The 26645-nt window shown below is 38.3% G+C and overlaps 1 long non-coding RNA gene across 1 annotated transcript; it reads right to left on the bottom strand.

Moving 5' to 3' along the window:
* Nucleotides 1–6100: 6100 nt before the first annotated feature.
* On the bottom strand, nt 6101–22552 carry LOC124326892. Its single transcript, XR_006915938.1, has 3 exons — nt 22304–22552; nt 22180–22268; nt 6101–6111 (listed from the first exon to the last, which is right to left on the bottom strand). It is a non-coding gene; the product is annotated as an uncharacterized LOC124326892 (long non-coding RNA).
* Nucleotides 22553–26645: the final 4093 nt, after the last annotated feature.

Genomic DNA, 26645 nt, shown 5'->3' with positions numbered 1-26645 from the left:
ACCCGAGGCTTAACCAATCATCTACATACAAATCGACTTAACAAAAATAAGATAGTAGCCTTAATCGAATTAAATGAAATTTCTATTTGAATAATGTTGGAAATATATAAATGAATTAGAATTCAATTAAAATAACAAAATTTGGCAAGATTGAATTAATTTTAATGAAAGTTAAGATTTTTCGAATAATTTCTGGCCGATTTCTGATTAACTACTTCTTTTTCGAGAAGCCATCTATGAACCGTTTTTTAAACTAAGATTTCGCAACCTCTGCTTCCACCCGAGCCTTGACCCATGAAATTCATTCCAATCGAATTAATAAAATAAGATAATCGAATTCCATGAATTTTCTTCTTGAACAATGTTGGAAATATTTAAATGAATTATAATTCAATGAAAATAAGCAGATTTGTTTTTTTTTTTAAATTACGAAAAACTAACAAAAAGTGACTTTGCAATCGTTGCCGCGTCAATAATCTGATCCGAAGGTATATAGGGGGGCGACGGTCTGCCTGAATTTATATCGTTTGAATCTCTGATTCCTCAAGCCTAGACATGTATACCCAAATGTTTTACATTGTTCTTGCGCTGCTCTTTGCGATTAGTCAGCTCGGCATACCAAAAGTGCTCTTTTTAATCGGCTGCCTTCGCTGGGGTGAATTTTGGACAGAGATTATCACCAGCTACAGTCTACTTCGTAGCTTGATCCCAGAATTGCATAAATATCAACCGCAGGAAGCTATTCTTACCATTGATAGTTTACCTGACGATGATCTGACGGCGAAAGATAATAAACTGGTAGCAACAGAGCCAGTTTTAGAACCCAAAGACACTATTCCGGCTGAAGTATCTCCATTCAAAGAACAACTTGAAACGGAAGAGAAAAAGTCGGTACAATTCGACACAAAAGTTGAAAAACCCAAAAAGATCCAACTTGAATTAGAACAGCAACTTGAGACGGGCCAAAACAACCCGGAGCTCAAGAATAATCAAACGCAGGAAGCTATTCTCACCATCGATAGCTTATCATTTGACGACAATCCAGAGCCACCAGTTTCTGAACCTGTAGATATTCCAACTGATATACCAGTAGACTGTAATACTGACTGTAATACCGAAGTAATAATACCTCCGTCTAACGAACCACTCGAAATGTTGGACGAGAGAGAGCCGGAGAGTCTGTCGATTTTGCCTGAGATCATTGTCGACAGCACCGGAAACGTGACTAACGAAGATCCGGTGCTGGGGGAAACTCAACTGGATGAAATCGCCAAAGAAACGATTATACCTGAGGAAAGTGAACGAGTTGAGGAAGACCCACTAGCAGATGCTCAGTCTAAGATCACTGATGATAAACAATCAAAGGATGATGAGATGAGGAGAGTCAATCGAGAGTCTCGGCCGCCAACCGAACGAGACATCATTGACGAGGTCTCAGCATTGAGCAAGTTGATGGTACCGGACGAAGAGATGATTGTACCTGAGGAAAGTGAACGAGTTGAGGAACAGCCAGCAGCAGACGAGGCTCAAACCAAGAGCACTGCTGATGGACACCAATTAACAGATGAGGATTCAGTCAATCGTCAATCTCCTTTGCTAAAAGAAGAAATCGATGACGAGCCCACCGGATTGAGTAAATTGATGACACCAGACGAGCAAATGGAGAAGAATCAGGAGGAGGAGAAGGAAGTGAAAGAAGAGGAGGAAATAGAGAAGGAGAAGGACGAGGGGGGCGAGGAGGAGGTGAAAGAAGAGGAGGAGAAAGAGAACGAGGGGGGCGAAGGGGGCGAAGGGGACGAGGAGGAGGAGGAAGATGAGGACTTGCCAACGGGGAATGAAAATCCGATTCAAGTCGTCAACACGCCAAAACGTGTCGAAATGAAAGTGGTGAGAGGCGCCAACTTTCCGGAAGCGAAAGATTCCGACAAATATTACGTGTCCGTGCGGATCGAGGAAATGCGCGGCAAAATCTGTTACCAGACAAAGAAATTCAAATCCAAAACGATCCGCGGCAGCCAGCCGGAATGGAACAAAAACTTTACCATCAAGACTCAACATCCTGAATCGTGTCTAATGACTCTCAAAGTCAAAAAGTCGTCGTTATTCGGATTGAAGAAGTCCACGGTCGGCTTCGTTAAAATGGCCGTGTCTGATTTGATGCACGACGAAAATGGCCATGTCAGTGCGTTGAAGATGCAACTGAACGACGAGTCCAACAATCCAGTGGGCGAAGCATATCTCGAGCTGGATATGAAGGTCGGTGATTTGCCAGAAGTCGTTCCCAGTCCGGCCGAGCTTAAAAGACAAGAGCGCAAACTAAAGGCTCGCCAAATCTTGTCTGACACAATAACACAGTCAATACATCATACGGGCAACGATAAAAAACCGCAAACAGACAAAACGAGTAACATAATAAAAAATATTTTGAAAAATATTTTCCTGGAAGAAAAAACAACAAACTGCCTACACAATCCACCGTCTGACGAGTTTATCGTTAGAGGAAAATCAGTTAAAATGCTAATTGACTCGGGGAGTCCCGTATCATTTATTACAAAGGAAGAATGGAAGCGGATCGGAAAGCCACCATTAACTCAAGTAAAAGGTTACTCGTTTAGGTCGATGAGTGGTCGGTCTGCGAAGTTAAAGGGTATATTCATGGCCAGCGTTGTCTATGAAAACATGAGCTACCTTTTACCATTGTATGTTTCGGGTAATTTTGTAATGAATATTGTTGGACGAACTTGGCTATCAGCTATTCACAACGTTGATTGGAACAAAAAAGTTCTATCTAAAAACATTGAAAACATTCAGCAAGAAAAACTGGAACAATTAGGACAAGATTTTCCTGAAATTCCAACCTTGAACTTAAATATTAATGGATACACAGTTAAAGCCGAAATCGATACTGGGACAACAACATCAGTTATCACAAAGGAAACGTGGGACAGAATAGGGAAACCAAAATTAAGAAAATCATTTAGGCCTATTCCAGTTATGGATCCAACCTTTAAAAAAATTGCTTATAAAGGTCGATGTAATGTAACTATAAATAAACGTATCTATGAAATAATTGTTTTGAAAGAATCTAATAAAGAAAAAGACCAAAGTAATTTGATAGGAATGAATGTTCTAATAGATTTGGAAAATATCGATTTTAATGAAATTTTCAATAACTTAAATTAGCTACACGTAAAAGATAGATTGTTTTATTGCTTGTCATTGTTTACGTTTGCGTATGGAATGGTTAATGGACGGTCCATATGAAATTCATGGTCCATTATGGACCATGAATTTTTGTGTGATAAACGAAGTTTTGTAAAAGTTTAAACTTTAAAGAATAAAAAATTAAAAAAAATGAAGGGAGCATTTCTTCCAAGAATTCGTGGCTAGTTTTTGCTTTCATGAAGAAGAAGACCGTAGTTGATGAACAGGATCGGATTCTGATAAAGACTGTAGTTGAAAAATAAAATCTTACTTGAAAAAGAGGCCTTTAATTAAGAAGACCATAGTTGAAGGAGAAAACCGGAGATAAAAAAGAAGAACGGAGTTAAAGAAGAGGACTGGAGTTAAAGAAGAGGAACGGAGTTGAAGAAGAAGACCGTAGTCGAAAAAGATTACCGGAGTTGAATAAGATTACCGGAGTTGAGGAAAAAAAAACGGAGTTAAGGAAGAGGACGAGAGTTTATGAAGAGTACCGGAGCTGATGAAGAAGACCGTAATTGAAGAAGAAGACCATAGTTAAAGAAAAAAATTGCAGCTGAAGAAGAAGACAGTAGTCGAACAAGATAACCTGAGTTGAAGAAGAAGACCGGAGTCGAAGAAGATTACCGGAGTTGAAGAAGATGACCGGAGTTGAGGAAGAAAAATGGAGTGAAAGAAGAGGACGAGAGCTTATGAACAGGACCGGAAATGATGAAGAAGACAAAAATTGAAGAAGAACACCAGAGTTAAAGAAGAAAACCGAAGTCGAAGAAAAATACCGTATAGTTGAAGAAGAAGACCGTAGTCGAAGAAGAAGACCGGAGTTAAAAAAAGAGGATCGGAGTTGAAAAAAAATATAACGGAGTCGAAGAAGGTTACCGGAGTTGAGGAAGAAACAGGAAGAAGACCGGAATTGAAGAAGAAGACCGTAGTTGATTAAGAAGACCGTAGATCGTAATTGACCGTAAGCACATTGTGGGCAAGTTGATTTCAAATAAATGATTAGCACCATGCAGCTTTATAGTAGCGCTAGATTAGGCTCAAATATATCTAGCTAGATAAAGTAGATAAAAAGTAGTTAAAAAAATTAAGTACTTTGCAAAATAGAAATGCCTACTTATATTTGGTAAACTATACTTTATTTGACCTGTTACAGATGTTTTAAACTACTGAAACATTAAAGCTTGAAAATAAAAAAAAAACAGTTTTATGACAAAAGTATGGTTTTTACCAATAAAGTAGCTTTATCAAACTAATTTTTAACTTTGTAACCCCAAATTAGTCCCAAACTTGCCGTTAAAGTTAAGTTAATTGAAATATAACCATTTATTAGGACAGAAAATAAGAGTTTTATCAAAATAAGAGCTTGAAACAGGGTCATTCCGCCGAGTTTCGAATTTTTTCGTCGCAAAAAAAATTTGGTTTTTCCATTTTTTTATCGCGTATTCTTCATGTCATGAAGAAACAATGTCCCAAAGGATTTTTTTATACTAAGCCTTTTACAAAATGTTAAAGTTTTGCACTTTTTATATAAATGTTTGGCGCGTTTTATAATTTAAATTACTGCACGGGTCACTTGTATGATGTTAAATATTATGAAAAAATGACGATAAGAAAAATCATTTTTTCTCTTTTTGATTGTGTATTTATTACCTATAGCAAAAATGTTTTGTCTTCTTGTAGTAATCTTCGTTCAAACATTTTTTATTTCATGATCAGCAGATCCGATCTGGTCTTTCGGATGCACCAAATTTGTACCAGTTATAGATATGAGTATGAAGAACACATATTCAAAGAATGAAACTTATTGTTCCACAACCCGTTCGAGAGTTGCGAATTTTTTAATTTTAATTTTTTTCCCTATTCCTTTGGTGCGGGCGCACACTACCTCCCTCCCTCTCCCACCCTCCCTTCGCTTGGAGAGGGAGAGCGTGTACCAAAGACATGGGGAATAATAACGAAATAAAAAAAATCATAACTCTTGAACGAAGTAAAGGAAAGGCTTTAAAGCCAAAAATTGTGTCACCGGCGGATGAGCCCAGAGAAAAAAAATGTTCCACCTCCTCTAGCTAGTCTAGCTACTACTACCGGTTCACGTGGATTCTTTGAAGAATGAAGCAATCAAGTTGGTGGTAAAAAACCCGGTGACAGATCTAAATTTCATGTATCTACCCCTATTCCAAGAGACATACGTAAAGACGATGTTCGTGCAGAACATAGCAGAAACAAGCAAAGCAATGTTTTTTCGCTTCGACGGCTGCCAGGCCGTCGCAAAAATGTCCGTGAAGTATCGTAAATTCTAGCACAGCCGCACCAATACCTCGTCACACATGACAATCTAAATAATTAAGAAAAATGAATTACCAAGTGTCTCAGTGGGAAAATGTTAAAAATTATAAGTAAACAATACATGTTTGGGTCTTACATAGTATGTAAACAATGCCCATATGCCCTGTACAAAACATTTAATTAATATGACTTCCACTACTTCAATAGTGGAAAACTTACATGCTACGGATTCCCTGAATGATATAGTATTTTTCAATACTTTTCTTTGGTCGAAGTTGTTATCCAGTTAAGAGAAAAAACACTTTGAAAAAATACTTCCATAAGAGACAGTGTTAAAAAAGGGTGTGGTTTTCTCAATATGGCGGATTGCAGCGTTGTCGGACTACAAGAATCCTGCTATCCGCACGGTGCAAGAGGTCTATTGAAAATTTATCTCTTTTTTGTAACTTGTTTCTTATCTCAAAAAAGCTTACACAGGTCAAAGATTAACATGCTCAGTATACTATTATTATGATATCATTAAGTTAGCTTTAAATTTATTTTCAAGGTAAATCAATAAAACTAGCTAAATATTCGAACACTTAGTACCACTAAGCAAAAAGTAAGTTAGTGGGGGCAAAACTAGCTCGCTAAAATTCAGCTATAACCACACATAACACCAGTCGTTTTCCTACTTAGTTTATAGCTAACTTCATGCTATATTTTTCGCAGAGGCCGGCAGAGGCTAGCCACTATACCATACACTTCCCAAAATAATTGTTAATGCTTTTCTAAACTCTAACAATCGACGTACCTCCCGCAGTGCCACAATCGTTAACAGATAAATAAATAAACAAAATGAAAACTGGACTTTACAAAGCATTGTATTGTTCTTCTATATTTGAAAAATTCGCCCGTAAAAATGCAACGTTGGAAGACAGGACATAAAGTTCTTTTCCTATAAACGATTTCCGTTGATGTTCCATTTCCCCCAAAATTCATTTAAATTATCGATAAATGGACCTGCCTTGTTGAATTCGTGAATGAATTGTCATCAAATTAAAGTCACGGGTATATTATGTCCGAACTTCTTGTCGGGCCACTAAATGCTGGGCATGTAGGGGATACTGGAGTAAGACGGGACGGTTTTCGTTTTCCCCCTATATCTCCCAAACTAATCATTTAATTTCTTTAAAATTTTGTTTTTATGTATTCCATATTGTAATGTACCCCCCATATTTTTTATATAATTTAATAATAAACCATTTCCCCATAAAAGACCTTTAAAGTTTACTCAGATTTGTGAGAGGAGCCTAATTTTTGGGGTAAGTGAGGACACCGGGGTGGGTGGTGAGGGATGTCCTCTGTTTTCGCCTTAAAATTCATTAAGAAAATTGACAAAAAATTGAAAAAGTGTCCCACTGCATAGACTCTTTGAGTTTATAAATATTTCAATTTGATTATTGTGTTAATGAACCTTTTTTCTTATACATACAAAAACCCTTATTGAGGAGTAGGATATCCTGCGTTGCCAGGTCAGGAAATCAAGCCTCTTTAAAATGCTGTACGCTGATTGGCCCGTAACTGTCCCAAATTAGTCAAAAACAGCTGTCCCGATTTCCGGATTAAGACTCTTTTTTTTTTAAAAGTTAATACTGTCTAAACTAATTGATCTAAAATTATTGTTTCTAACGATCAAGAAATGATTTAGCTTCATTTACATATTACATTTACATGCCATAAGCGTTTATTTGTTTCTATAAACATAAAATGGCGGAGACCAAAATAACTTAAAAAAACCGTTTTTTTTTAGTTTTGTCAATTACTCATACAGTTATTGACAAAACTCAGCCAAATGTCATGCCAAAGTAGATTATACGTATTTTAATAACATACTAAAAGTTTTTTTTAATTTTATTAACATCTACTATTTTTCCCCTTACTGTCCCTTTTGACCCGGTGTCCCAGTATACTCCAGTCTCCCCTAATTGGCAGGAATCCATTCCTTTTACCGTTTGCGATGAATAAACGGGAATAAAGGAGTAAACGATAGTTCCTTTGGTCACGACCACACTCTCTAGCACAGTGAAATACTGGTTAATGTTAAGTAAATTTTCTTGAAGTAGTCATGGGAAACGCACCCAGTAACTAGCACAGATATTCACAGGATTCAGAGCTAGTCGTTTTATATCTAATGTTAATGCTGGGTTCTAGTTGCCTTAAAAGCCAAGCGGTAACAAGAAGCCCCAAGGTTACTTATAATTGCTCATACTATCCCTCCTAAAATTATGGAAATGGTTATAGGAAGGGTAATGATTTTCTTATTCAAGTCTGATTAAACGCGTGACCCAGAAATGATCACACAAAACTTCGGGGGAAATTATGCGGCTGTCTGCAATTAGAATTCATTTAGTGCGAGAAAATCAGTTTTAAGTCGCTTTGTTTCGTGCTGATCAACGACAGAAAAAATTTAAACGAAAAAGAACGTGGGGCTATCATTGCATATTCCAACGATAGGATGTCGGTTGGATTTATTAGTGGCCGATTAGGGTAATTTGTGACCGTGAGTTTTGGCAAACATGGTATCGTGAAACAGGTGACGTAAAGGTTAGGCAAGTTAGTTCGGGTAGGCACGGAAGATGAAGATAATATAGTCCTAGCGATGGAAATTAAGCTAATCACAACAGCACAAGAAATTAAAGGTAAGGGTAAGAAAAGTAATCTCACTAATATAAAGAAACTCAATATTTCTAGATGTCGTTAATGTGGCTGTGAATCTTAAAAACCACCATCCTTATTCTTAAACGGAAATGAATTAACCCGTGGCGAGCTGCACGAAAATTGTTTTTGACTTCTATGTGAAAATAGATTTTGACGTCTGTGCACGCAAATTTGCGCTTTGAATTTGAGTTACACTTCATGAACAAAACCCAAGCGTTCTGGGAAAATTAGATTTTTAGCAACGAAAAAACATTCGGTTTATCTTAAGTGTGATTCTTATAATACCGGTAAACTGCATCTAACAATAAATTAAATATTAGATCGTATTAGTGCGGCCGAGTGTTTGAGTACCGGCATAATGGGACCCGCTTTAATAAAACCACGTAAAGTTTAATGACCGTAGCGGAAGGAAATCTGTCCCTGTCTAGGCTTGGTTTTCCGGAAGTGTTGGTAGTGATTTTGTCCGTATATAAAAAAAAATTACATCCAAAATATATTTGGAAATCCTTAAAAATTCCCTGCTTCCCTCCGTACAGATTTAGATTCCCGAGGATGTACGTTCCATTTGTTCAGGATAGAACGCCCATTCCTGAAACCAATATTATCAAGTTTGTGTTTGATGATAATCCTTATTTTGATCCGACTTTGATCTGCTTTACAGACCAGCTAAGGGAGTGGATATTTTCGCAATAGAGAAAGTTTGGGGTGGTATGGTCAAGGATTGCGAATTTTTCCGACCTCGTAATTCGGATGAAATTTTTGATAGGGTTCATTCAATTTGGGATGGGTACCGACCAAATGCAAATTAATTGGGAAAACTTCCTTATTCTATGATTTCCAGGCTTCGTCTAATCGTAGAAAACGACGGCAACTGGACAAAATATTAAATGACAATTTATTAATAAAGATTCGTGCTTTTTACTCTTTTGTTGATATAAAAGTCAGCAATTATTAAAGGTGAATGAAGGGTGAGCGAAAAAAAATAAAGCGGAAAGCGACAAAAAACGGTATGAGAATTGTATTTGTAGTCAACAATACAGGTTTCTACGATACACATGTCTATGATTAAGTATAGAGTTTATAAAATGAAATTAAAATAATCATAGCCACAGTTCGTTGAGACTTTAAATATACCTAGGAAGCTAGAGGGAACACTGAGCAAAGACACTTTTTACATCAAAATTTTGTGTTGTGTGACCACAACAAAAATGGCATAAAAACACTTGAAACCCAGAAGAAAAAGACATCTTCATTGATGAAAAAACTTCAAAATTACGTCATCTACAACGAGGTTCTCAACATGGTTAAGGGTAACATCGGTTTTTAATCCGTGTGAACAAGAAAAAATGTGATCAATTGTTTCAATGTGTGAAACTACATATTAAAATAGTGTGCTTACCGATAGCCATGAGATTTTTCTTTTACATCTGAAATATTCTCCATTACAGATGACCTATCAGGTAATGATCTTCAACCACTACCTAAAGATCTTCATTCCGCCATTCCTACACAAGCTAATATGAAAGCTTTTATCGTTTGTGATTTCTTTGACCTACCCGTGGGCATTACGTGTCAAATTTGTTACGATTCTATCTACCTTACAAGGAAATATCTCAGAAATAAAGCTTACTTAAGTTGCTGATGTAAAGTTCTGCCCACAAAACTTCATAGAAAACCATTTAATTTATTGGTTTTGCCACCATGGTAAAATACGAAGGCAACTATACGAAGGAAAAGATAAGATAAGAAAACTCGAAGAAAAGACACGACAACAAAAATTCCTTCCAATGGAAAAAGAAAATTGTCCTAAAAATTTTGAAAAGAATCATAAGGAGAAAAGACAGGAAAAAATTCTTCAAGAAAATAGAAACAACCAAAAACCTGGATATTTATCTTTGGGAAAAAATGCCAAGCATAATAATTACCTCCGTCACAACCCTGAACAGAAAGCATTCCCATACTATTGGGTAGATAGTAGCGGGAATATTCACTGCCATTGTGTTGATAATCCTTTAGCAGTATTCATTGAAAAATTGCAGCGGAAATGTGCCAAACCGAACCATACTGGTGGTAAATGTTTTCTTTTAATCCCCAACATTCAATAATCGACTAATGATATATTCAGAGTAGGACTACTGTAGAGCTGTTCTACATCTTGTTTAACATTTGTATCCATCGCGGCAAAGCAGCAGTCGTTGGAATACACTTTGTAGCAGCAGACGCGCTTGGTAAGAGAGTCGATTAGTTGAGAAACTCGTGTCGATTAGTCTCCGTTGCACAAAATATTTATTGTTGCTTGAGCAACGACAATAACTTTACTTGCAATAACTTGGAGCAAGAGTAAAGTAGATACAAAACTTCTTGGTTCACAGAAAGAGTTAAAAAAGGTAAAGACTCAAAAAGTAAAAAAAAGGTTCAGCAACGGACTCAATTCCAGAAGGCTCATAAAGGTGATACAGACAAAGAAGCTGACGAAATAACTTATTAAAGAGCTCAAGAAATTAGGGCTCAAAACATAAACGGTTGTAGAAAAGGTAGATGCCAAAGGGCTAACAACAACAGGGCTTCAGAAATCGCGTTCACTTTCAAAATTCAACTTCAAATGTGTTACCTGACATTCCATAACGATTTGATAGCTTACACCGCCATGACTTCCTCCTCGGTCCAACGTCGTCAGCTACTTTTTCAACAGAATTTGACAAGTGATCTTAACCTGGATTAACTCCTCCCCCAATAGCAGCTACACTGTAATAATGATTTTAACTGTTGTATGCTACTTGAACAGCGGGAAGAAGAATTCCTTGATACTCAACAACTATGTGACTTCCATTGGGTTAAAGAATCTTCACAGTTACCTGCCAAGAATATTAACGCTTTAATTATTGAACGACCAAAAGGGGCTCACAAAAAAAACATTTTGTTGAAATAAAAAAAAATGGTTAAACTCTCGCAAAAAGGAAAGAAATGGTGCTGAATTTGAACTCTTTAGAAAGGAAAGATAATGGAACTAACTTTGAACTCTTTAGAAAACGCAGCAAGAACAAAATGTTCACCGTAGGTGCATTCCTTTCAAAGTTCTCTAACTTAAAAAAAAAAGAAATTGCAATCATTTGTCAAGTATTAGTTTGTAAAAAAACACGCAAGGCAAAATACCTTAATTGGTAAAGAAGTGCTTGGTAATGTGAAACTCTTAAAAGAAGTTTGAGTTGAACTCCAAATGGTCTGGCACGGTTTGTCTTATGAAAAAGTGATATTCCATATTTCCGTAAAATTGGCGGGACAGAGCATAGAACAAACAATTGTAAATTGTTCGAGCAAGCGAAGCTTGCGATGGACAATTGTAATTATTGGGAATGAAGATGAGCATCAACTAACTATGTGTTGACCTTGTATTCTAGCTAATTATAAGCAAAAAAGTTAAGGTGGTGGGCGTATACTCTGGCAAGCCTCAGATCTTTTGAAAGAGGGTACAGGTTACATCAAAACATTTAAATTTTTGTTGAATCGCCCACCGCTATTCTTCTCCCAATTGTTTTTCCAGTTAGGCCCACTTCTGTTACCGAAATCTATAAGATAGAAAAGAGAAGTTGGTGATTTTATGAAAACACTTTTCCAGAGACAACTTAGGGCAGGGTGGGAGGGAATATAGTTAGTTGATGCTCATCTTCATTCCCAATAATTCTGATCAATTGCTGTATCACGGCGGTAGAATTTAACAAAGGTTGATTCGTTGGCCCAGTGGCCTTGTTTCAAGATTGTTTGGATCGAAACTCCGGCCGAAGCGGCTTTGGATGCCGCCGCTCCTCTGGTAAAGTGTGCAGAAAAAACAGATGTGTCCACGCCTGCCTCCTTTAACTGGTCTTTAATCCATCGCCCTACTGTCGGACCCTGTCACTGGGTTGTGAGGCTTTGTTGACCCGATAAAAAGATGTTGTGCGTTATGGGGAGACCTCAGGCTGCTGGTTTTTTCTACGTACGTCCAAAGGCAAGTGAGCAGACAAATTGCCCTATTCTGCTCCCATTCGTCTAAGGAGAAACGCGTAAGTGGGCCGCCACGCTGGGATTTTCGGAGAGTTCCGAGATTAAAAGAAACTTAACATCCTGAAAACTTGAACTCGTTTCTGCTTGTATGGAAGCGATTTCGGAACATCCTAATAAATTGTAAGGGCCAGAAAGGGGACTACCTTGCGGGCCAGTTGCAAGAGTTTAAGGGACCGTCCTGCTGTCACGTCAAAGTTGGAGAGAACTGTATTCGGGTCCCATGTGCTGCTATATTTAGGAGTTGGGGGCTTCGCGTTGTATATTCCCTTCATCAACTGAGTGACCAGGGGATTTTTCACACCATTTCACACCACCATTTCACACCACCAGACACGGGATCGGTTGTCTTTGTTTGGCACCAATTACTCCAACCATTCCACGCCGACTGGTATGCAGCGTTGGTGTTTTATCTCGTTGCGGAAGGAGAAGCTGGACAACTTCTGGCGGAAAGCCTTGGCTATCGAGACAACTCCCGATAGCCTCCAGGTGATTAACCGGATGGAATGATTGGCCGTTAGTTGATGGAATTCCCCCAGCAAGGATGTCAACAAATCCTGTTCCGGATGGAACAAGCGGGGTATGTCTATCGACAGTTCCAACAGGATCGGGAACCATGACTGCGTGGGCCAGAGCGGTGTGACCATTACCGTTGTTGCTTGGTCCTGGATCAGCTTCGAAAGAAACTGCGAGATGAGGTTGAAAGGGGGGGGGAAAGCGAAACTCCGGATGAACCTCCAGTTCAGTGTGAACGCGTCTGTCATCCACGCGCCGGGCTGGGAAAACCAACTGACAAAAATCGGGAGTTGTGTGTTCCATGAGCTGGCGAACAGATCGACTTTCACGTTCCATAGTTGTTGAATCTTTTCGAACGCTGAGGTCGAGATCTTCCAATCTCCCGTCGAAAGTGGATTGCGTGATTCTGCGTCGGCGATAAAATTGGATTCACCAGGCAAATAAATTGCATGAAGATCGATCGCTCGTTTCTCACACCAAGAGCTAATTTCTAAAGCGACTGAGCAAAATGGGCTAGATTTCGTACCCCTTTCTTGTTTATATACGCGACGGCCGTGGTGTTATCGATGTTGATCTCGAATGAAGTTTGATGTGCCGTTGCTGCAAAAAACTCCAGACCGTTAAAAGCAGCCATCAACTCGAGTTCATTAATATGAAGCTGAGTTTCTGTTTTAGTCCATGGTCCCCCTGTCTTGATCCTGTCGCTTACTGTTCCCCAGCCAGATAACGACGCATCGGAAAAAATAATGATGGATGAGGGGGTGGGAAATGTTATCTTCCGACCTTCTGAGAAATTAGCACGCTTTATCCACCATGACAAGTTGGATTTCGCCTCTGAAGAGAGAGTGACGACCAATGAGAGATCCCCATGCGCTAATTTTGATTGTTGGATGTAAATTGCTTGCAAGTCTCGGTAATTTGCTGGGGAATAGTTGACTGACTGGGCTGCCCAGTTAAAAATGCTCAGGATCGACGCCAGCTCCCTGAGCGTTATAGTTTTGGACTTTAAAGCTCTGCTGCATTGTTCCACAAGTATTTCTTTTTTCTTTTGATGGAGGATACACGACATAGAAATCGTATCGATCATCAGACCGATATACTCGAGTGACTGCGACGGCTCTCTTACGGATTTTTCTTCTTGAATTACGAAGCCTAGTGATTCAAGCAACCATACAACTTGTTTGACAGCTTCTTGTGCCTCTTCCCTTGAGTGTCCTATTATCAAAATGTCGTCTAAATACACGACTAAACGAAGTCCTCGCTGCAGAAGGAAACCGACAATCGGTTTCAGAAGTTTTGTAAAAACTCTGGGGGCTGGCCCGAGGCAAAAGGGCATTGACACATATTGACAAATCTTTTCTCCCCATTTGAAACAAAATTTGTTTCTTTGTGATTGATTAAGTGCAACGGAAAAATACGCGTCCTTCAAATCCACTTTAGCTAACCAGTCCCCTTTTCTAATAGTATATCGCAAGGTGCTGACGCTCTCCATTTTCAAATGCCGGTTTTGAATGAAAAGATTTAAGGCCTTTAAGTTGATGATAGGACGCCACCCCCCTGACGCTTTTGGGACCAAAAAGAAACCGCTAACAAAGAAGTAATTGTACACTTGCGTTATCGCCCCCTTTTCTAGTAGAGATGTAATTTCTTCAGCACAAATACCAATTTGTTCAGAATTCATTACGGCGTTACGGGGAATTCGCCGTTGCGTTGCGGGCGAGATAAAATCCAAACTAAGGCCATTTTGAACAGTCTCTAGAATCCACGGATCACCCGTGATAGTCCGCCAAACATCAACAAAACGCGAGATGCGTCCACCAAAAGAATAAGGGGATATTGAGACATACCCATCGCGTGATCCGGGGTTGGAGTGATTATTGGACTTGTTGAACTGGCCTGAGGGACCTGCTGGCTGGTCTTTGGTTGAACTTGATTTCTTGTTTTTCTTGGCAATTCCTTCCAAAGTGGCCTGGGATTTCGCCTCTTCGACGAGGTGTCTCAGGAATTTTCGTCCAAACAGGTCCTCGACGCCTGACCACATATCATCGCGTTCCAGCAGTCCTATGTACTCGGGATAAACTTGTGAAAGAATGTTATGGCGTCGTGATTTTGTGATGTCACGGAAGAGTGTAGACCAGAGTCTGAGAGCAACTTGATGGCCACGTCGCTCTCAGATTTTCTCTTGAGTTTTGACCGATTGGAAAGAAATAGAAGCGGCTTGACTAGGTCCAAAACTTTAAACGACTGCTTTTTGTGAGCTTTTTTGGTCGGATCAATGTTGGCCTTGGTGGCGTTCGAACCCTTGGAAGCCTTCAGGCGGAGGTAGATTGATTCGTCTAACGTAGGATTCGTTAGGATACTGGCTATGGCGCTAGGATACTCTTCAGTGTTGGTTTGTAGATTTCTCTACACTTCTTGATTTTGTCTTCGTTGATGCCTGTGACGATCCATTGGAACAATCCTGTTGATTTAGCCTTGGAAAGATTGAACTTATGAGTAGAGTAGTTAAGAAGAGAAGAACTACTAGAACTAGATTTGCCACTAGAGGAAGATGAGCTAGAGCTGGATGAACTAGAGTAAGACGAGTTGTCGGACGACATTCTTGCTTGAAAGCTAAAAAAGATCTGAAGCTTGCCAGGGTATACGCCCACCACCTTAACTTTTTTGCTTTTAATTAGCTAGAATACAAGGTCAACACATAGGTAGTTGATGCGAACTGAATTTACAATAATTTCTAAAGGGAAAACAAATATTCTCAAGAAAACAGTTATTGTTCTTAATGGACATGTACCCATTAGCCGGAACTTCTACTAATGCCAAATTATGGCTTTTAAAGACGTCGAAAGCTGCTCTTTACATTGCAGAAACTTATTGCGTGACACAGCAAATTTTTGGCTATCGCTTAGGGGAGAACTGGTTCGTGACAGACGCGTTTCACACAGATGAAAAGCCATTACAAGATTGAGTAAACACTGCTGGATCGTCTAGAACGTAGACGACAGGAGAGGCGGATTCACGTTCAGATGATGGGTGCGTGGCCACGTCCAGTGGAATATCTTGCCATCAAGTCAAAGACAAGTTTGTCTTTGACTAGCAGAAATAACTAGAAATTTTTCTTATAATTAAAATGTTAAACACAACGATTACAAAAAAAAAATGGGAAGGGGAAAATATCAGAAATCTCTGTGACGAGAAATATTCTGAGCCTAGACGCTGGCAGGAAAAGTAATGGCGATTTGCCAACGAGAAAGATGGTATCCGGTGCGGAGTGAAGTTGCCAAACCCCGTTCCCAAACCTATAGTCCAGTCATTTTAGCTAAAAAAGGGGGTATATCTAGAACAAATTGTAATTAAAAATTTTTTTCATGAACACTATTTCTTATTACTTTTTATTTTATTACTAATGAAGGCAAACAAAATCGGCCGGTTGGATCATTTAAAAATATGTAAATGAAAATTTGTAATTGAGATTCAGGGGTCTAATTATAACGATTATTAATATTCAATACATGTAATCATAGTTTATTTATCAAAAAATATGTATTTTAAATTTGAATTTATTTGATTGACATTTACTATATTTTATGAATTTATTAGAAATACACATTTTTTTACGAAATTGTTTCGCCGTGTTTAACACGGCGCTGATGGTGGAATTCAAAAACTAAACATTAATACTACATAAGAACAAAAAAACCCGAAAATCCCCACTTAGTCTTATTTTGAAGCCCCTTTATCCTTCTTTACTTTGTTTTAATTACATTTATTAAAAGTAACACAGCAAAAAAATTATTTTAATAACAAAAAGATACACTTTTCCAGTTTTCCCAAATGATTTATACCTCCACCAGGGAGACATTTGTTAGTCGAGATAAAGTTGCAGCGGCAACAGAAAATGTCCTCCGTCGTTTGTTTTCAGTTTCTTTAGATTTGTTTCCTTCCTCTTCAAGTAAGCTCGTAAGACTGAAGAAGAAAAACCAAGCATCGTTTCTTGAAGCAGCCATGGAAATAATAAAAATGAGGAAATACAGCGTACCCTAAAGTAACGGACTCCATCCCGCTGCTCTCTCATTCTCATCTTCGATTTGCTGTTCAAATCTTAAATACAAAAATTAAAGTTACTTAATAATACTTGTTACAAAAACTTTAACCCTTTCTTATTCCAGAGAAGTTTTCAAAGCCACAAAATATTCTTCCTTTTGGCGGAGATTTGAAATTACGTTGCTGGATTGCTCGTAAAAATTTTACAATGCCTTCAAAGTGAAAATATTCAGAATGAATTTACTTTAATTTACAAATTACAAATAAAATTATCAGAAAAAATTACTTGTTTTCTTCTTATATACATATTCTAATAAAAATTGTTCTCTTGCAAATTGTAACTTGCTTACTAAATTAGGAATTTATTTCCCCCCTTAACAGACCATGATTATCCTGAGAACAATCGTTAGAAAATGACAACTGAAAAATACAGTCGGGAAGAGATGTGAAGCTGAGAGGATCCTGGAATTCCTGCTGTGACGTGTCAAAAGCGTTGCAAGCCAAAAGCCATGAATACCTCAGGAAACTGCAACTCTTTCCACTTAAAAGTGGTATCACCCTTTTAAGTCTTTTTAGCGTAAGCGTAGCGTTAGCATAGCCCCCGTTTTGGGTACTATATTCCTGAATTAGCAGTTATAAAAAAAAGTCGTTTAGAGAAAGATCTTGACGGAAGATACATTTTTGAAGACATCTCCCTCCCAACACGGAGTTGCTAGTTTTTGATAAATTTGTAAATTGAAGCGGGGATCCGCTTCACAGCTGGGAGAAAATCGATCCTCACGACTTACATTAAAAATAAGAACCGAAGCTAACATAGGCAAAAACCCTATTTTGTCAGATGAAACGCCTAATTATCATGGTTAGACCAAGTTTAGACAAATGGATCAAATTTTTTTTAGTATTTGCTTCTTCTGGCGCAGCGTCTTGTGATGAATTGTATAGCTTGGTCATAGCGGTCATCATTCGCTTAGAGGTGGATGGTGGGCGTTATTTTTCCATTTTCAGTGACAAGGCATCAAGCAACAATATTGGAAGCTGGCTGAAGCGAGAATATTCAACATAAAAAAACTCTCATTGCTTATCCCAAAGCACCCAACCGGGGTATTTTTGTGCTATAAGTCCCTCCTGGCATTTAAATATATGCCGAATAAAATGTTGAACTACCGAACTATAGAAGAAGTGTCACATTTGGTCTGATGATTGATTATTACCCTGATTTTTTATTGAATTTGTGGCGCCACACGGACAAATAGAACAATTTGTAAGAAATGGTCAACATCTTCGGAGAGGGATCGGTTTGTCGAAAACTTAAAACACAATTAAAAAAAAAAAAGAAATACAAAAACCTACTTCCTTAAAAAAATCGTCATTAGTTAGGCCATCCAGAGATTTTTCAAGATTTTTACGGAATTGTGTGTCTTTTGTTTTCTTTATAATCCCAGGTTAAATAATTTTGATGCCCATGAGACGATGATAGACCACGAAACTGGGTAAGAGGTTTTTAGCTTTTTATGAAACCTGTGTAAATATTCTTACTGAGTTATGACATAATAAAATCTGCTGAAGTTGAGCGAGATTTACGTCATACTGCTTGCGTTATAAAAGAGAAACTACTTGAGGTCTCAAGGTCAATAGACAAGCCAGAATACTACTATCAAGGAGTTAAGCCCCCGGACTATAGGTGGTTGGGTGGTTCCCAACAACGTACAAGACTATCAAGATGAGACAACAACAATCTGGAAGTGGTGGAGCTTCCCGTCGGCCCTATTTCCAGTTTATGCTCGAAATTTTACAAAAAGATGTTGCAGTTAATCTGGAGAATATTGTCGAAGCAGGTTTATCCGGTTTCAATCGCATAAGACGTCGTTGAGAAAGTGCAACAAAAATGTCCATTTTCTCGTATTTCTGATAAACTTTTTGTGTTATCTTATTATTTCGATTTTAGTCCGATCTTAGTTCCTCAATTAGAAGCGAAAGCAAATTTTCAATGCAGGAATTTTAGGGATGATGATGGAGGCGGAAGCGGAGCAATCGCAGGTGAACAACCAAATGCTGGATATACTGAATGGATTTTATCAAAAAGGTGAAATGAAACTTAATTTGATGAAGAGACTAGTAGCCGATAAAGAATGTTAAGATCATTGTAAGGATGTTGACTGATTGAATAAATGTATTTACGGAAGTTGGTCAAGAGACGACCAGTACAATAGAGAAGTGGACTGAAGGGAAATATATATTCCTAGCGGGAAACAAACGCTCCGGAGAGCGATAGGAGAACAGGACGTGTAAGATGATACATAAGAGGTCATCACAATCATTAGAATTTAGATTTCAACATTATTTTAATTGATGTCTTAAAATGATGGTGATGTCTTGTTCAAAATTCTAACGACAAATTGTCATTTGAAAAAAAGTTTTGTTTCCTTATTTATTTGTTCCTAGACCATTAAACAAAGAAAATGCATAACTCGTCTTTGGTTTTTAGCTTGCTGTTTCAAGTTCAATGAAATTTAATTTATAAATCCCATAAAGAATAAGCTAACCTCTTTTTCTTTTTTCAAAGGCTGGTATCACCGTTATCTATGTCTTCTTTTGAATTGTTGTTTCTACGTTCATTGTTTTGTCGTAGTTGTCGTTATTATATTCCTCTTCGTCGTCGTCCCCATCCACGTCCAATAAAAAATTGTGTAGATGACTAGAGCAGCTACAGAATCTGGTATGAGGCTTAAATTGGTTACATCTAGATAGTGAATTTTTCGCAATTTACCTTTAAAGAGAGAAAATATTTTCTTTTTTGCTTCTATCTATGCTGTGTTGGTTATTATAATTGAGTTGTACATGGAATAACAATGAACACAAAAAAATTATTTAGAGCTAAACTCACAGAATGGGTACCCCACAATATGTACAATTTACGTCGTTCAAATGTCTTTTGTCGGTGAAAGGCTTCAGTAGATGAATGCTTACGGTATAAGATGAATCCCCAAGATTATGATAATTGTCGAGAACCAAAAAACCAAAAAATTAAGTAATCGGTTGTCTACATCAATTTATCACACCTTATTACGCACTTCTGTTCTTCACGTGCATATTTGTAAGAAATTGAAGACAGACAAATTTTTTTTCATAGCCAATAAAAAGTTAAAAAGAAATGTCCACGTGAAAATCTTAACTGTAGCTTAAACTGTCTAAGCGTTTAACTACTTTAGACACGTTTTCTTTCTTTTTCTGTGTCCTGAAACAGTTTAAATTTTAAATTTTAATTTTCTGAATCTCCTGCCAGCAAGACTTAGAGTGTGTCCCATCCTTTGTTCACCCTTGGACTCGGGTAAATGTCATTAGTTCATCGAGGTAAAATTTGAACTTTTTACAATGTTTTATTCCTATAAAAAACATGAAAACACAAGAAACTGCACATTATCCCCCTTTCTGAATTGCTATTGACATTCTGGCCAATTTTAGGGACTTATTATACTCTAAATACAATTTTAAATGTGCCCCGTTGTATCAGAGTTTTTACTTATGAATGGTATCTTAATAGTCCTGTATAAGAACTTCTGAAATAACCCAATGAAATTTCCCCATGAAAAGGTTGACACAACGAGTTCATTGTGTCACCAATACAAATAAAACATCACGTATGGAACATTACTTATGGCCGTTCGTTGCCCAATCCAATGCTTGCGCTAAATTCACCGTAAAGTTTAAAATGAAGCTCATACTATGAACTGCATCCTGGTGGTCCAATTTAGTTTTTGTTATCAAGAAAAATGTATTTATGGAGTGTTGTGAGAAATGTAACTTCATTAAATTAAAAGCTTTAGAGTTATTGGATACAATTGAATTGTATTAAAAGATAATATCAATTTCAATACACTTCTCCTCATCAATGTTAATGTTGTTAAAATAATTGTTTATATTTTTAAACAGATGAATCTCTCACATCGTTACTAATTTCTATCCTCCATCAGCCTGAATTTTAGCCATAACGAAGACAGTAGTTTCTTCACTATGCAGCACCAGTTTCTTCCATGATTTCTACGTTTCAGTTAGTATTATATAGGTATCTTCACATTTCCTAGTAACAGCTACTGTCAATACAGTACCTTCTACATTGATCCTGTAGCTTTAGACCATGCTTAATCAGTTTTAGTGTTGTATCTTTTATTGAAAAATACATTGCCTTCTTGTACAACAGATTCCCAAGCAACAATAGTAAAACTATGATAGATATAGAATTGACGACCCGCTGATGAGTATAACTAGTTCCCCAATAAACATTTTTTTTTTATCAACTGATAATAAGTGTTGAATCAACAATAATTAGCGCTTTATTAGATGATAAGTCATGTTCACAAATTAGCGTGGAGTGGACGGAAGTGTTGTGGTCCGGCATTACCGGCAAGTACATGCAGTAACTAAACTCGCGCTAAAGCAAACACTTTCAGTCCCGAAGCTGGAGCTAAATGCCACACTACAGGCGACAGACCGGCCTGGGAAGTGGGAGGTGCGTCGATGTCCGTGGGGCAGAGAAGGGACGGGTAGTAGCACAACTAGGAATTGGATTCGTAACAACATAGCAAATTATCATGAAACACTCATGAGTCATCATGTGGGTGAGGCACAAATCTTCACGAAACCAGAGTTGTGGCGCTTCATTCCTGGCCGAGTAAATCCAGCAGATGAGGTGACGTGGTCCACTCTTGAAGAAAAGTCAGCCCGGTGTTGGGACGGTCAGGATTTTCTTCGAAAGCCCATGAAGCAGTTGCCTAAAATAACCGTTGCCGAAATAAACCTATTTAAATAAAAAGCCAATAATTAATTAAAAGCTTAACTAATTAAAAAAGTAGGCCTCAATAAACTTACCTAGAATCTACAATATATGGACCAATATAATTATTTCAGTAAATTTAACAAAACAAAATTGTTGAATTTGTCAGCTCACTTGGAATTCAATCTAGAGAAAATTAAAGAAATGGTTTCTAAATTGGACAAATTGTGGGTTATTTTAGAAGCTTAATTCAATCAAAATAATATCTAAAGCTAAAAATCAATAAATATTTGAGAAAACCATAAACAAAACTGACCTATTTGAGCAAACGAAATGGCTGCCGGTATAAACATAAAATCGTAAACGGGTCACATGACTATGCAACAACCAATCAGTATGCTTTGCCATGGATGTCAAGACTGTTTTTGACGTCAAGAGAGACCAGGCTGCTCTTTTCTCCTTTTTGATCTTTCTTGGAGTATTGAGCCTGATGATCTCAAAGATCAAATCCTCAGTGTCAGTCTCGCTCTCTACAGCGGGTTTAGGCTGCTGACTGATTTTTTTGAGTTTTTCCTGAGAAAAATAAGAGTTTGTTAATATCTTTACTGGTAGACGGTGTATACTCTTTAATTACCTTTGCCTACTACCAGAACGGGTGTGGCTTGGTAGGTGTTATACGATGGCGAGGCAGTGTATAACTGCATCGCTAGATCTGAAAAAAAGAGCTAGACGGAAATTTTATTTTACCTAAGTTGCACCTCTCCACTACTGGGTGGAGGGATTTTCCGTCTATAGTGAACGGTGGTTTATCCGGATCAGTGCCTCCAGTTGGCGGCCGTTGACGGATGGTACCTTGATCGGGCACCCAAAGACTGGTGACTAGGTCTTGGGCCGGCGGTACGGCTCTGCTCAGCGACCGTCTGCGTGGCCTTGAAACGTCCGGGGAGAACGGGAAATTCTCCACTGGCACAACTGTGTTGCCTGATATCGTCGACAACTCTCTTCTGCAACCTTCAACAGGCAACTTATGCCCACCGGAGCTGCGAGTTGCTGCCCTTTGGGAGGTTTCAAAAGCTTAGCCTCTTTGACAGCGAACTAGGCCTGCTGGAATACCAACAGCTTCCGTTTGGCTGCCTGCTTGGCAGTCGCCTTATGCAACTACACGAGATTTGCGTGGTGTCGCAAGATCTCTTCGTTCTTTCTCAGCTCCTCCTGGAGGTCTGGTGGTAAAACCTGGATTTGCTTACTCTTGGCGGCTGCCGTCTCTCTACTCGGTCACACTAGCAGAGAGTACGGGGCCGTGAGTTTGAGTAGATCCAAAATGGGAGTTCGAACAATCTAGCTAGAAAATCCCAGCACGCTTTTGTGTCTCGAGATTCCACAAACACTTTGGACGGTTCTTTCACGAGCTCAATGGCTGCAGCCCACTGCGCGGCCGGATTGTCGTAGGTACAGTCCAGGATCTCCACTAAAGAAAGAGATAGAGTAAAAGAGGGGTGTATTAGTTTTCGGTTTAGTTCCGGAAACCGATTAAAAGGAGTTAATTCATGGACAAAGCTGAAATTTGTATAAATTGGCCTACATTTTTGTTGAATACATCTGGTCCATTGTGCAAACCAGCCATTCATCTTGTCAGCATTTTCCACCGAAGCATATAGTTTTTCATTTATCGCCATTTCTGTCAGATGAAATACATAAAATAAAATGAGTGAATGAATAACACCAGTAATTTGGATGCATACTTTCTTCGAGGTCTTTAACTTCATTTGTATCCAGGAACGATAATATTTTGAAGGAATTCGTGCAAGTTTAAGGATACCAATATATAAATTGATGCATTAGGTACCTTAATGATTTGACTCCGCCGTAGAGCTCTTCATGCTGTTCTACAGATCTTCCTTTCAATTATATTCATATCATCATTCATGGCACTAGCGTATGATGGTGGTGGACCGTCATACGGTGATTGTTCTGTCGTGTGTCCGCCAGTCTCTGAGACCTGGCTTGTCTGTTTTCTCTAGGTCTCGCTCCAGTGTCTTGTGTGAAAATAAGTCCTAACAAATATGTAAGGATTCAGCAATTTATTTATGGAATATGTATGCCGAATGCACGAAGTGTTGTTATGTTGGCATAAGCACATCAGTGGATGGCACCAGGTAGTCTTCGTTAGATCAGATTGGTTTTGGGGTACTTTCCTGTCCTTTTATTTAAGTAGAATACTAATGGGACCAATGAAAGAGCCCAAAGTGGCGTTCCTCAAATGATAACTGCAATTAAAAAAAAAAACTGTTTCAAAATGAGAACCAAATGCAAAATAATAAAATGTGAAGTTAGCTATCATCTTTCTTGATATTCATTCACGAAAGAAATATTCTTGGTCAAGACCAAACAAGAAAGGACTCCCACGCTAGTGACGACAACAAGATGGCCGATAAACATAAGAAACTCGGTCACTTTTTTTACGCGTGTGACGTCCGCAAATAAGTTAAGCTTTATTAGACGAGTAGTAAAGTGTTTGTGTGCATTACTAATGAAAGCGACTGCTCTCGCACGATATCATTCCTGGTTCTCAATTGCCTTTCTGTGTCGTTCATGTGTTAAAAACACTGGGTGATACGAAGATTGAGTTTTCAGACTATTTTTTATTTAATCGTGTCCACCAATGACTGGTTAACCTGCCTTTCCATACCCTCTATATTGGGTGTTGGAAGTATCGGGGATCCCAAATCTTGGCCGTTCTGTGAGAGCAGTAGTTGGGAGTCACCTATATGACTTCTGGCCTGGGAGGGTGACTTGAGGAGTTACTTGGCGGACTCCTACTTGCTTAGAGATACGTGAGTTAGAGCTAGAGCTCGAGCTCGGTGGAAGCCCGGTTCTGTTTGCCTCAATTAGCCGTGTGCGTAGTAGCTCTGCAGATTCGTCTCCCGGTGGTTGTTGGCCGGTGCCTTTTATTAGCCGTTGTCGTCGGCATGCGGCCTCTGCCACGATTGGTGTTGGCGGTTTTTCTTGAAATTTCTATTTGTTTTTAGAAGGAGACACAAGTTTGAGATGCAAAATGTCTTTATTAAGGCCGCATTAAGACTTTATATCCCAGGCTTTTTATTGAATTCAGCACTAGGACTGACGCTGTCGTTTCCAACTCGGTTATTCAGCAGAAAATTATTGTCTCATATCCTAGTTTTTCTGACGATTCAGTGTCTGTCGACATTGATGATTGCCGCACGCCGATTCCATAAAACGTGCATGGAACGTCCGGCCATCTAAACTTAGTCCGTCCATTTTTAGTCAGCTTTGGGTATTCGATGGACCATCTCTTTATAGCCGCTCAAAGTGGATACATCCATCGGTTGTACATTGCAAAACTTTAAATAACTTTGGATCCCAGAGAGAAGTATCAGACAGTTAACATAGGATGTTCGTGAAGATAAGATGTATACTTCCGCTTCACTACAATCGCCAAGTGGCTCATCGATTTTACTCTGGAATCTAGTTCTATCTAGGCCAGAGCTCGTTGTTGACACTGCAATCGCCAAGTGGCTCATAAATATTTTTCTCTGGAATTTTGCTCTATCTGGCTCTATCTGAGCTTGTTAACACGTTGACATTGCAACTAACGACAGATCACGAAAATAGCTACTTATTGGCTTTATGATTGACTATGAGCTCGTCAACCCATGTCTTACCTCACTGAACTCTGAAAATAAAAAAAAAACTTATTGAAATCAGGAAAAATCAACAATTAAAAAAAGAAATGCACGTTGTTCTACGTTTGCATTGAAGTCAGCTGTTTTCCTCTTTCAAAGCTCAGACCTTGTCTTTGAGGTCTTTTACTTCGTCAGATGACTTTTTTTATTCATTTCGGCTTTCAGAGCCGCCAAAGATCCGATTCCAATAATGTTTAAACAGCAGCATTTCCATACGAAAGATGGAGAGGGCCATCATTGCCGTCTTCGTTACTAGGAGAAAAAAAGTCAGAAGAAGACGAGAACAATGTTTGGACTTTGGGAGACGATATTATTTTATTGATTTGGTTGTCCTCACTTCCCTAGAAATCAAAATATTTGCAGGTGACTACACAATTACAATAACATAAAAGATTATTCTAATAGACTTAGTGTTGAACTGAAAACAGCAATTTATAATTCCGTTGTGGTCGATTCTACCGAGTGATCCCGAGTTCTCTTCCTTATTGAATGATTGGCTTTCATTTTCAATTACTTTGCTGCCGAATGTCTGGTCACCAGGCTTGTCATTAATTTGACGGCTGTTGAAATGAGTCTGAAATACATTGACGAAAAAACAAAAATATAGCATAAAATTGCCTTCAAGAAAAACAAACTCTACTCCACATTTTTTTCGCAGTCTTTTCGCTTTTTAGAATGTCACACTTTCTTTTCCCAAATGATTTTTTCGCCACAAAAATCTTTGATGTCTGTGGTGTAATTGTTTGTATAGTTTCTTCATTCAAATCCTCTTTCTCTTTTTATCCCTTAGACTGGCGTTCCCCACTACCTTCTGGGTCTATACCCTAAGCTGGACAAAAATGTTTTCGTCAGGTGTGTCAGTTTTCTCCCACATTTTTCACTGATCTTCCCAAAACTTGCAATTGAAAGAATGTCACCAGCTAGCTGATCACGGTAGTGTTTGAGCTGCATCAAGTCACCAGTAAAACCAATATTGAATTATTTTGTGTTACAATAATGTATAACATGAGTATTCGAGTATATACTTGTACGGCACACTGCTTAAGTTTTGCTACTCTTTCTTCTGTAGCATTTTTAAAAGGCCAATGTGGCCAGAAAACAAAATAAGACACATCATACTAAAAATTTCTCTCTGGTGTGTCATCACCAGCACACTCCACATTATTCAGACTACTTAACCCTGTTTCCACAGAGCCATGCCATTAAAATCAGAAAGAGAATACTTCGGCCATTTGTTCACGCGAAGTATGGTCACACACTCAAAAACCAAAAAAATGAAAATTTATAAGAAATTTAGTATACTTAAAGCCTCTGGAACAGCCTCAAAAAGCTTAATAGAGAGACTTTTGTATATTTTCTTTCAAATCTTTTCATTTTTGGTTTCA

The sequence above is a fragment of the Daphnia pulicaria genome, chromosome 2 (genome assembly GCF_021234035.1).
Source record: "Daphnia pulicaria isolate SC F1-1A chromosome 2, SC_F0-13Bv2, whole genome shotgun sequence".
Taxonomy (NCBI): domain Eukaryota; kingdom Metazoa; phylum Arthropoda; class Branchiopoda; order Diplostraca; family Daphniidae; genus Daphnia; species Daphnia pulicaria.
The sequence above is the reverse complement of the archived record's forward strand: the minus strand, read 5'-3'. Positions and strand labels throughout refer to the sequence as shown.